Source organism: Pinus tabuliformis, chromosome 3_2 (genome assembly GCF_031772625.1).
Source record: "Pinus tabuliformis cultivar Carrire ecotype Pingquan chromosome 3_2, CPIR1, whole genome shotgun sequence".
NCBI lineage: Eukaryota > Viridiplantae > Streptophyta > Pinopsida > Pinales > Pinaceae > Pinus > Pinus tabuliformis.
The window spans coordinates 557,771,864-557,784,009 of NC_142302.1; positions in this window are offsets into that span (position 1 = coordinate 557,771,864).

Below are 12,146 nucleotides of genomic sequence, written 5' to 3' on the forward strand. Positions count from 1 at the left end.
AGGTTTTGTTCCAATTTCTCATTCTTGGTCGTCAAACATTAAATGTTTGAAGTTGCCGCACCTACAAAGTCCAAGTTGGCTTTAGCAATAACATTTGGATTCTTCCTAGTTTCCTCCACTATCACCCTTTCTCTAACAGATGCAGGTGATTTCACTGTGACTTTCTCTAAAAGGAACTTATTTTCCATTAGAGTATCATCGACCACAAGAAATGCAAGATTCATGTAAAGAGAGGGAATAAACAAATAACCAAGCGTTGATAGCAGTACAACTTCCTCTTAGATTTCACCTTGATTGTACGAGAAGCACAGTCTATCCTATAACTGAATATATATATATATATATATATATATATATATATATATATATATATATATATATATATATATATATATATATATATATATATATATATATATATATCTATATATATATATATATATATATATATATAATAAAATAAATAAATAAATAAAAAAAATAAAATGGTGGAGCGGAAAGAAAATTAAAGAAAAGTAATTCAAAGAAAACAACTAAGAAAAGAAAAACTACTCTACTCCTAACCTAAGCAGAGCATAGGCTAGACTCACATGAAGTGATACTTCCAATACATCCACTGGCACATTGGTTGGACCATGTATGCAAACCAGAATGTTCGACGTTTAGAAGTACACGCAGAAAAGTAAGAACAAAACATGCATAGAAGACATTATGCAGGTGCATTGTGGTTTTTAGATAGACTGTGACCTGAATACATGCAATAACAAACTTTCAAATTGTGGAAACAGACGAACATAAAGAAAGAAGCAAATTTTTGTTTCACAACCGCACTCACCACATACAACTCCTCCAATGACTAAGCGATAGGATCGTGCGATATAGATGGAGGATGTGAAAATTATAAAACAGATTGATATTCAATGTGTGCGACATTTTTTATTGGAAGTGGAACTTACCTCAAGACTATGAGAACTTGACATAACCATCAGCTCGGGCTAAAGTGCCTTGACAGCTTGGCGAAGTTCTAATTCACCAAAAGATGGATCATCGAAGACTGGTGGCTTAGAAAGATCGGTAGTGGAAAAATTAGAATCGTGATCAAATGAATCAATGAAAATATCATGACAATCATGATCAAAAATTTCAATATTACTAACATAGGCATCCTCATGATCTAACGAATCATAAAGAGGGGATGAGGGAGAACAAGAAATTTCACCCTCTATATTTCTAGAAAGATAAGATGAGAGATGGAAAGATCAAGGAAAATATATTTTTCCTATCCGCATTCGGATGAAAAATTGACATTCCACATGTTCTGAGAATGATCGGAAATTGATTCTTCGCAATATTTGAGAGGGATGACAGGATCATGGAAGATGTCAGGATGATGAGGGAGAGGTGCGAAAGGAGAATAATCATCCTTCATCACAGACTATTGTTCAACTATGGGCTCCCACACATAATCGTCGTAAATGATATCACAAGTTGGCTTCTCAACCCTAACTCCGTCCAAAACTTGATCCTTATGAACATCAAAAGAAGGATTCAAAACTGGTGAACACAACAACGCACAATCTAGAGGATCAAAGGAACCAGAGGATGGAGGATGAGGAGAAAACACTTCATCATAACCATCAGATTCGCAAAGAAAACCTGCACTGAAATTATGAGTATGTGGGGTGGGAGAATATGGTGGTAGATCAAAAAATGAATTCTTAAATTCCCCCACCTCAACTTGCGTAACTAGAGTTGTTTGATGAGAAGGACACGAAGGGTGACTTGGAAAAACTACCTCATCTATCGCATATTTAGAAGCTCTAATACCAAGGTATGTTGGGAGAGGTTCGAAAGGTTCAAGCTTGTGTGAAGTTTCTAAAATTTGAACAAGATATAGGAATATGTCAACCAAGAAAGACAAATCAACATCATCTTCTATAAATTCAAAGAAAAAATGAATAAAACAATCGTGAAGATCCTAGATAGATTCATTAGGTTCTTTTCAAAAATTTAAAATTTTCTTGCACAAAGTTTTACGATCATACATATCAAAGGCACAGAACAACTTTCTGACAAGGTGTTCGAAAGAGTGTATGGATTCATTAGGAAATGTGTTACTCCATTCTCGTACGCGCCCTTCGAATGTGAGAATGAACAACCTACAACTAACATCATCACAGTGGATATTGTGCTTCATGTAGAAATCAAGTAAATGGGCATTGTGCTCAAATAAGGTTGTTTTTCCCTCTCCATTGAGTTTCAAATTCTACAAGTCATCAATAATTCTCATCAGCACTTTCATATTTGTGTGGGTAGAAAAAACAAGTTAGGGTTATAATTTGGGGAGAAGTCATTAAATGAGTGTGGAAATTCAAAATAGACTTCAAGAGCTCATCTTCTCATCTGGCCCTCCTTCTAGCAACAGAAATGATGATGGTACTGGAGCCACCAACATTCAGGGGATCTCCCCAATATGAACTCCCAAGTATTGCAACCCTGTTGGCTGCATCTGCCCTATTAGAACCTCATTAATGAGTGGTCCCAAACATGAATGATCAACCTCCTTTACCACAGTCTCAACTTGCATCTCCAACTGGCTCCTCAAAGGTGCAGCATGTACACTATGCATGTCATACTCCTCCTTTGAATCATGCTCCTCGATGTGTCGCCCATGTTGGACCATCAATAGTGGCTCATTCCTCAAGTCTTCATGAGTTTCATCTTGGCTTCATCGCTCATAAAATCAATTTGTTTCTCATCATTTTTAGCCATAAAAAATGAATGCACAGGTGAGATGCGATCAACATCGTCACATGATTGCTCATGTTCTTCAAGGGTAGCCTCATTAAAATCGATTGACTCAACTATAGTAGAATAATCCTCCTTTGTATCACTCAAGCATGATTGGTTAGGCCCCAAGGGTCCCTTGCAGATAATGAAAACACCTTTCATCCTTAACCCATTCTTGTTGTCGGTTTGAACATACGCATCCTTGTCTTCATTACAAACTTGCATCCTACTCAACTCCTCCTTGGTCAACTTCCTTGTGAGCAGTTTCAAGTTGTGTCAACCAATCTTTTGGCTAGTTCATAAGTAGCAAGTGATAATGTATGTTCTTTCCTCCAAATGGCCCACAATATGTAATGCAACATCTTGCAAATGACATCATGGTTACCCATAACTCTAGCCTTATATCTAATATCTTGAACCTCTTCCCAAAGGTAGGACCCAAGGTGTCATGCAACCCTTGGATATTTTCTTCTAACAGCTGGAAAACTTCCCTCATAATGTCATTTTTGTAAGGGAGCATATGGGAATTTATTCTTATAATTTTACTGGGATGGGAGGGATTTATAACTCTAACCACTTCACAAGGGTGCTTCAAGAATCTTTGTTGGATCAAGGCAATCGTTGTTGGTTTTAGTGCCCAATTTAGAATCCTCAAATCTAATTGGTTCACCTTGGAAAGTTGTGTGTATAATTCCTCTAGATCAAGGAGGGATTTCTTGGTCACCTTCATGTTCTCCAAATCTGACCCAAGTGCAAAAAGCCAATTTCCTACCTCCCATACTTTCTACAAATCCCTCAATTTCTCCAACTATAGAATAACATGGAATCCTTTTGAGAAGGGTTTGTTGTTTTGTATTATTCTTTGGTCCAAGGAAGCATTGTGACCCAACAAACCATATGTTGAATTTAGGATTTTGTGATCCATATCAAGTTTTTGCGATGAACCATCTTGTCCTGACGATGAGGATGGTTCGAAACGCATCGAAAAATGAATTTTGATGTGATTGTCGCCGAAAACATGTCTCAAAAACCATCTATTGTTAAGTTATTTAGGGTATTTATGAAGTCCTTCTCCCAATCATCCATATTTTAGTCCAACAATGACAATATTCTACAAATACATCAAGTTGACTCATACATAACTTTGTCTGACCAACTCTCCCAAATTTCTCACCATACATTAGATAACCAAATAGTCAACAAAATATACAAATATTGTTATACAAAATACAATTCTCAACCCTAGAAAAATGCTAAACCATAGACATCTTGACACTCAACTTAGACAATGGTGTACAATAATATTTGACTTGATAAAAAACAATAATAAACATTGCTTACATTTCCATTTGACTCAAAACAACTCAACTTACTACTTCAACGACACATATACTTTCACTGGAAATTCCTCTCAACACAGTCAACTATCAATGGTAGATGGCATTACACTCACTTATCATTACAAGTTTTATGACAATAGCATGCATCTTTGCAATCTAGACATGACACCAATCATCATACAGGTCCATACACATGGCATCCTTCACTCAGTCATGCACATTTAACACCAACATACATGACCATGAATATGGAGTCAATACTAATTATACATCAACATATACTCTCATAAAAGTCATATTACAATGGACCCCTGTAGTACAAGCACAATGAAGTACCTCAACAATATGATGACTATTCTTTCTCCAAAAGAAATCAGTCTACACTTCAGCTACAACAAGAACTATTTTGACCCTCTTGGATTAATAATTTAACTCAACAAGTGGGCAAACTCATTCTCTAGTGCCAATGCAACCTTCAATAATTAGCACACAAGAATGAATTTCTCATGCAATTTGAAAACCTGGGACTTCCTCTTTGGCCTATAAATAACAATTGAAAAAAAATTAACTTTTCCATGCATTCTTTTTCTACAGAGAATTCGACTAAGAAAATATGGCTAAATGCATCCTCCAACAACAGTAGAAGCTTCAAAAATATGATCTTTTGTCACAATGGATTTAGCCTATAAAACATGGCTTAAACGAAACCTCCCTTTTGGTGGAAAAACAAATGGTAAACGTGAGACAGTTTGGCCTACCTATAGTGATCAATATGATCAGATCTGATACAAGGGATTCAACATCCTCAGGAAAAAAGTTCTATGTGGATTTGACCTTCTTCAGGAATTATTTTTGCCTACAAATGGAATAGGTTTGGCCTTGAGCCTCAAGAACTCGATCCCTGATATTTAGGCTCTATTAATTAGCATACTAATATGAGCCTCTTAGGTTATGATAATGACTTCAACCCACACGAAAATCTCAGTCCTCTACTACAATAACTTGGCTTTGTTGATCTGATGGAAAACTTAGCTTTGGAAAAGGTGTTTGGTTGGTCAATATACCAAGAGATTGAGAGATTCATCCTCCAAATCCTATGTCTTAACATCCTTAAACTAAAAGGATATCAACCCACAACATATCCTCTTCGACCTCCTAGAATATATGGGATTGACCCCCCTATTATTACAAATACAACAATTTTTGGGCATAAATCAAACTTCAAAATGAAAAGGAATATTGACTCATCCTTCCAAGGAAGACTTTGATTTGGTGAATATATGCTCAATATAATACTCAGTATGCAACCTTCAAATAACAGATAAATTTGGTTCCAAGTGACAGAACTCAACTTCTTGGAATGTCGCCAAATTTGACCCTTGAAAAGATAATATTTGGCCTCTAATAAATCAATTTTGTTCTCCTATAGATAAATACAATTGGCATATAATATTGGAATTGTCATTCAAATGATATATGCTCTCAACCTATTGATAAAGAGGCTCCTGGTCCTCAAAATATAATGTCCTCAGCTTGAAATAAAGAGGCTCGCGGCCTGAGAAAAAAAAGAGGCTCTCCACCCTCACATAAATACCCTCATACCATGACAAAAATATGCTCTTAGCTCGTGCAGGTCAAAGGGATTTATAAAAATATATTATCAAACTAGGTTAAATCTCCCTTTTAAACCCAAATTTTTTTAACCCATGAACCATCACAACCGAGTTTTTTAATGATGTGTATATAAAAAAGAAGGGAAGGGAAATAACCTTATGAAAGCCGCTAAGTTCAAACCTTGTTATGTAATAGATATCGGAACCAAACCTATTGATCACATAACACACTAAGGGAAAACATTTCCAAATCCCTTTGAATTAAACGTTATAAACATTTGTGTCGCGACCAATCCATTTTAAGACCAATGGAACAAAACAACACATATGACCTTTCTTCATGACCTGGGTCCCCAAAACCTTGGACCCCAACATTTTAAATTGAAGTGCAAAAGACTTTCTTTTGAAATCCCCACAAAGTTAGACTCTGGGATGGGAATGTTTCCACCAACTACTACATTCAATCCCCATACCCTAGCAGTTTCCAAGTGAGTTCCTCCTTTTTCCTCTAGGGAAAATAACCTTCGAGGAAGAAATATTCATTTCTCTGTCACTTGAAGGTTATGTTACCCGGATTTTAAAAGTTTATCTGCCCTTTACACGCCACCCCAACACTTTGGAAATACATGTCGCCTTGGCATTTTATAACCCAACCTTGTTTTGAAACTCCCGGGGAAGATTCTTCCAGGGAATTCATCTCTTAACGGAATTCTTCTGGAAAATCTCTAATTATTTTTCCACGACTACTATCAATTAACAACCTCTTTCCAAAGGGAAAAAAGAGCTAAGCCTTCGTGCTTCCTTATGCTCTGTGAAAAGTTTTGTTGCATGCATATTACAAGCATTGATATAGGAGTTTAATACATATATCTAAGCACCTATTTGACCCCAGTCTAATTAAATCCTATCATTGGAAAAGAACAGGCATGATTCATAGGGAAGAAAAAGCATTCATCTACACATGAATCACATAGGCACAATGCAATCTTTTGTCTAATTTCATATACTCTCGTGATACCCACAGTTTGTCTAGTATCTTTTATTAACATAAATATTTGAATAAATACATATGTGCGACATCATTTTGAATACTTGAAGGCGGGATCAGATAGGCCCAAATTTGGCATATTATTTAACAACAACAACAAATAACTATTTTTAATAGATTACATGGCAAGAAATAATTATATCCTAACCTCTTTAATAAATCCCACACATTAAGGAACCAACTCCTCTAGCAAAATATTTCGACCTCCTCAATTAATAAAGTTTTATTGGATGCCCCTGCATCATACTCCCAATGAAAAAATAATTCATGAGCTCTTGCCCATGAGGTCTTCAATAGTTTTTCCACTTTTTGTAGTAATGTGGTAGTCATTCAAGTTGCATCAACTACTGGATGATCCTTCCATTTGACTAAATAATCATAGTACTCATTTCCCTTAGTTTTTTTATTAATATCTTGTCCAAAATCTTCTCTAGTTGCAAAGGCTCTGATGTTGGTAATTGCTTTTTCCATTTAATTTTTTGTTGTCCATTGTCATCTGCTATTCACACCTCTTCATCTAGAAAATGCATGTATAGGTATGCAATATTCAATATTGGAGAGATGCTAATCCCTGGTGGCAACTCCATTTCATATGCATTTTCTTAAAAATTCCCAAGGATTTTACAAGGACCAATTTTATTTGATTTTAATTTATTGTATTCCCCTTTAGGAAAACTTTCCTTCCTCAAATGTCCCAATACTAAGTTCCCCACTTCAAAGTTTTGTTCTCTCCTCTTAACTTTTTCTGTGGTTTTGTATTTCAGGTTTCTCTCTTGCAACTTTTGTTTTACTTGCTCATGGACCCCCTGCATCATTGTAATGAAATATTCACCTGTTGTGCTCCTTAGTTCTGCTCTTCCCAAGTTTCTAAGCTCGTATACTCCTCTTGAATTTATTCTATACATGATTTGAAAAGGAATTTGACTAGTACTTATGTTTGAAGAAACATTGTAGGTAAACTCAACCTGGGAAAGAACCTGATCCCACTTCTTAGGATGGTCTTCAAACAAGCTCCTCAAGATATTCCCAACCTCTTGTTAACTACTTCAGTTTTTCCATCAACCTGAGGGTGACAGGCTGAACTAAAATCAACTCTATCACAATAATTTTCCACAAAGTCCTCCAGAAATGTCCCAAGAATCAAGTGTCTCTATTTTAGACAATATTCTTTGATCCAAACACAACAAATTACAGATATAATCATAAATACAGAGATGCAGGAGAAAAACACTTCATTTAATTAATAGAAAAATATTGAACTATGCTTACAAACAGAATGGAAATAAGATAGTTCGGGCGATGGTAGCTTATCTCTGAAAAGAGATGTGGTGGATACATGCCTCTGAAATGTGTTACAATGAAGCTCAAGGGCCTATTTATTATTGAAAAACATGAGAAAACCATAAACAACCAAAACCTTAACCCCAGGAGATGTAACACCAAGAGTTTGTGAGCCTCGTTGGGGTTAGTCCGGCAGCCAACTTCTCGGGGTCGTAACTTGGTCATATTATCTTAGTTTGGTGCATACGATACCTTGATGGAAAGGTTTCTCTGAGTACGACAAGTTTCACTGTATGCCATTTCCTACAACTATCGGCTTATAGTGGACATCAAAAAAATTATGTTTAGGGGGTCAAAAATGCTCCGGAAGTTCAAGACCCGAAAAACTGCTAAAAATAGTAAATGTTGAAATAAACAAGGAAACATATGAAACTGACTGGAGGGTCTAGTTGGAATAGGTAGGTGTCCACCAATATCCACCTGGATCATTCTTCCCCCCCTTAGGAAGCAATGGTCACCATTGCGTGCAGAGTCTACATGAGGTGAGGAAATTTTTGTTGAACCTGGTCCCTGGTGAACCACTTGCCCTGGTGAAGGAGTTGGCATACTTTGAAAACTTGATATATATGTATCCTCTGTTGGCGAGTGTTCTTGATCTATGTATCCATGATCTAATCAGTTGTAGCCTATTCCATGTAGTCTGAGTTGATCTCTATTGGTTTGAGTTGTTCTACAATGTCGGATGTGTCCAACAATGGTGGAAAGTATGGTCGAAGGTGGTATACATTGATAACTCAGTGCAGACCAAGGAATGGTGGGATTTTAAGCTCAAATGCATTGTCACCGACAACCTTGGTGATGGTGTATGGCCCATATCGGAGCGAGCGAATCTTGCGGTGGGGTCCAGCAAGGCGCTCCTTTTGCAAATGTAGCCAACCTTTGTCGCCCACCTGCAACTTGTGCAACAGTCGATGCTAATCATGGCACTGCTTGTACTTAGAATTTATTCTATCCAATATATCATAGACCTATTTTCGGATGTGTTGAATGCACGCAATGAAGTTTTTAGCCCTTTCAGCTTCGGACTGGATGTGAGCCGAATTTTCCCGAATGGCTACAAATGGTATCGCCACATCAATGGGACATAATGGCTTAAATCCCAGCCCTACCTGAAATGGGTTATGGCATGTTGATCTGTGGAGAGCTTTGTTGTAGCTGTGTTGGACATAAGGGAGACTCTCATCACACGTGCGTGGATTCTTCGAGTTGTACATGCGTAGAATTTGTATGATCATCCTATTGAAAATATATTTTTGGCCATCAGTTTGGGGACTAAAAGTCGTGGAATTAGTAAGTTTTGTATCCAGCATCGACCAGAGACTGAACTAAATGCACTCAGGAATCAGTTGTCCCAATCTAAGACAATGGACTATGGGATCCCAAAGTGTACCCATACTCGCTCAAAGAAGAGCTTAGCAGTGGCCTCTGTTGTGATACTCTTCTTGCAGGCCACCATGATGTCCATCTTAGAGAATCTCTCGATGACTACGAAAACGCAATTGTTGTCATGCTTAGTAGAAGGAAGACCCGACATGTAATCCATGGAGGTAGATTCCCAAGGCAGACTAAGAGTAGGTAGAGGAGTATACAGGCCTTGCTTCTTGATTGTTGGTTTGGTAATGGCGCAGGATCTAATGTACTTCCCAACATCCTAATGAAGTTTTGGCCAATAAAAATACATCTACAATATTGCCACTATTTTCTCTACTCAGAAATGTCCAGCGACCCGACTGTTGTGTGCCTCCCAAATCATCTTGGCACGCTCGCCAGAAGGAACACATATGTTTCCTAGGTGGCATAATAGTGCATCCTGAAGGTGAAAATTTTGAACTTGCTTCCCTCCCAGGAGTGTCTGGTAGGTGCCGCCAAATTCTAGATTTCTCTTGTAAAGATGCGGCCACCCCGAAGTCTCATGCCCACAGGATTCCAACACAGTGACCAGCGCCATGACCGGTGGTAGGCTGAGGAAATCAACAACATTATTGGTGATTTCCTTCTTATACTTAATGATCAAATGGAACTATTGCAGCTAGGCAGACCATTTCTGATAGCGATCGTTACCCAACTTCCCTTGTGTCTGTATGAACAACAGGGGTCGGTGGTTTGTGTGGATGTCTGTTTCCTTCTCCATAATGTAATGCTTCCATTGACGTTAGGCCTGCACAATGGAATGTATTTCTTTGTCATAAGTGGGATACTTTCAGATTATGTATGAAAGTGTCTCACTATGGTAAGCCACTGGATGCCCATGCTAAGTAAGAACTGCACCAATAGCATAGTCGGAGGCGTCTATCTCAATCTCAAATGGTTGTTGCAGGTCTAGTAATGTGAGCACTGGTGTAGAGCAAAGGCAATGCTTCAACTATGAAAATGCATGTTGTTGGGTTTCAGACGAAAAAATCTTTGCTTTCGCTCTGCCCTTGGTGACTTGACTTAAAGGCCAAGTGATATGAGAGAACCCCAACATGAACCTGCGGTAGAAATTGGCAAGACCCAAAAAGTTGCAGACCTATGTTAGAGTGGTCGGGGCTGGCCAATCTTGAATGAATTGTATCTTGGCTGGGTCCACATATACACCCTGCTCATCAATGATGTACCCCAGATATTGAACCTGTGTAAGGCCAAAAGTGCATTTCTCCAAGTTAGCACACAACTTGTGTTATCGCAGGGTTTAACGGACCTGTCGAATATGGTGGAGGTGCTCTTCCTAGCTCTAGCTACCGATCAAAATATCATCTAAATACAATACCACGAATGCATTGGTGAAGGGTCGCAAGATTTCATCCATTAGTCTCATGAAAGTTGCAGGGGAATTCGTCAACCGAAACGGCATGACCAACCATTTGAAAAGGCCCTCCTTGGATTTGAAGACAGTCTTCCACACATCAGACGGTTCAATAGGCACTTGGCGATAACCTGACTTCAAGTCAATCTTGCTGAAATATTCCCCCCCCCCCCAAAAGGTCATAAATCCATGGGATTGGGTACCTATTCCGACAGTGATCTTGTTTAGCGCCCGATAGCCAATGCAGAGTCTCCAGGTCCCATCCTTCTTCTGTACCAATACAATTGGGCTCCCACAAGGTGATGAGCTTGGCTTGATGTGCCCTTTCTACAATAGTTCCTAAATCTGCCTCTTGATCTCATCATTCTCAAGAACATAGTGTCAATAGATCGGTCCATTCAGCAGCGGCATGCCCGGGGTCAAATCATTGGAGTGCTTGACTTGATAGTGCAGAGGTATCCCTGTAGGTGAGGTGAAAATATCCCTATACTCCTCCACGAACATGTCAATTTGTTGCTGTTGTGTAGAGGAGCCCTACCTGGAAGCCGTGGCCACAACTTTCTTCTTTCCCTGAGGGCAAATCATAAGGAAAAAGAAATTCCTGGTCTAGGAAATAATCTTACTACATTGCTTTGCAATGATCAAAGAGATGGTGATAAGCCAAGCTACCTCCAGTACCCTGTACAACTTGTTGGCCAAAGTAATAATCACATAGCGAGGTCTAGACTCATATACAACATGTCGCTTCCACAAGTATGGTCGTCCTAACAATACATCAAAAGCTTCAAGAGGAGCAACATCACACAGTACCTCATCCATGAAGGGCTTGATGCTGTAGGGAAGGCGACATTGTTGGTTGACGCAGAGATCTCATCCTTGGTGAAGCCACCCGATGATGTACGACTGTGGATGTGTTTTAGTCTTTAGGCCCAACCGCTTCACGGCCTATGTTGAAATGAGGTTCTTTTGGCTCCCACTGTCGAAAATGAACTGCAGCGGAGAGCCCTTCACCCACATCTGTGAGTGGAAGAGGTGTTCCCCCTCCTCTAAATCTTTAGGCTCAATCTTTTGGATCTTGGTGGTGGCCACCATGACACTAGGATTTTCATCAATGATTTGCTTCCCTTTTTCATTCCCCTTATCAGGTTCTAATTCAGATTCGGAACATGTGTCTAATTTAGATGCCTTCAGCTCATCCACCAGTGACTGCTTGGTCCGACACTCACTTG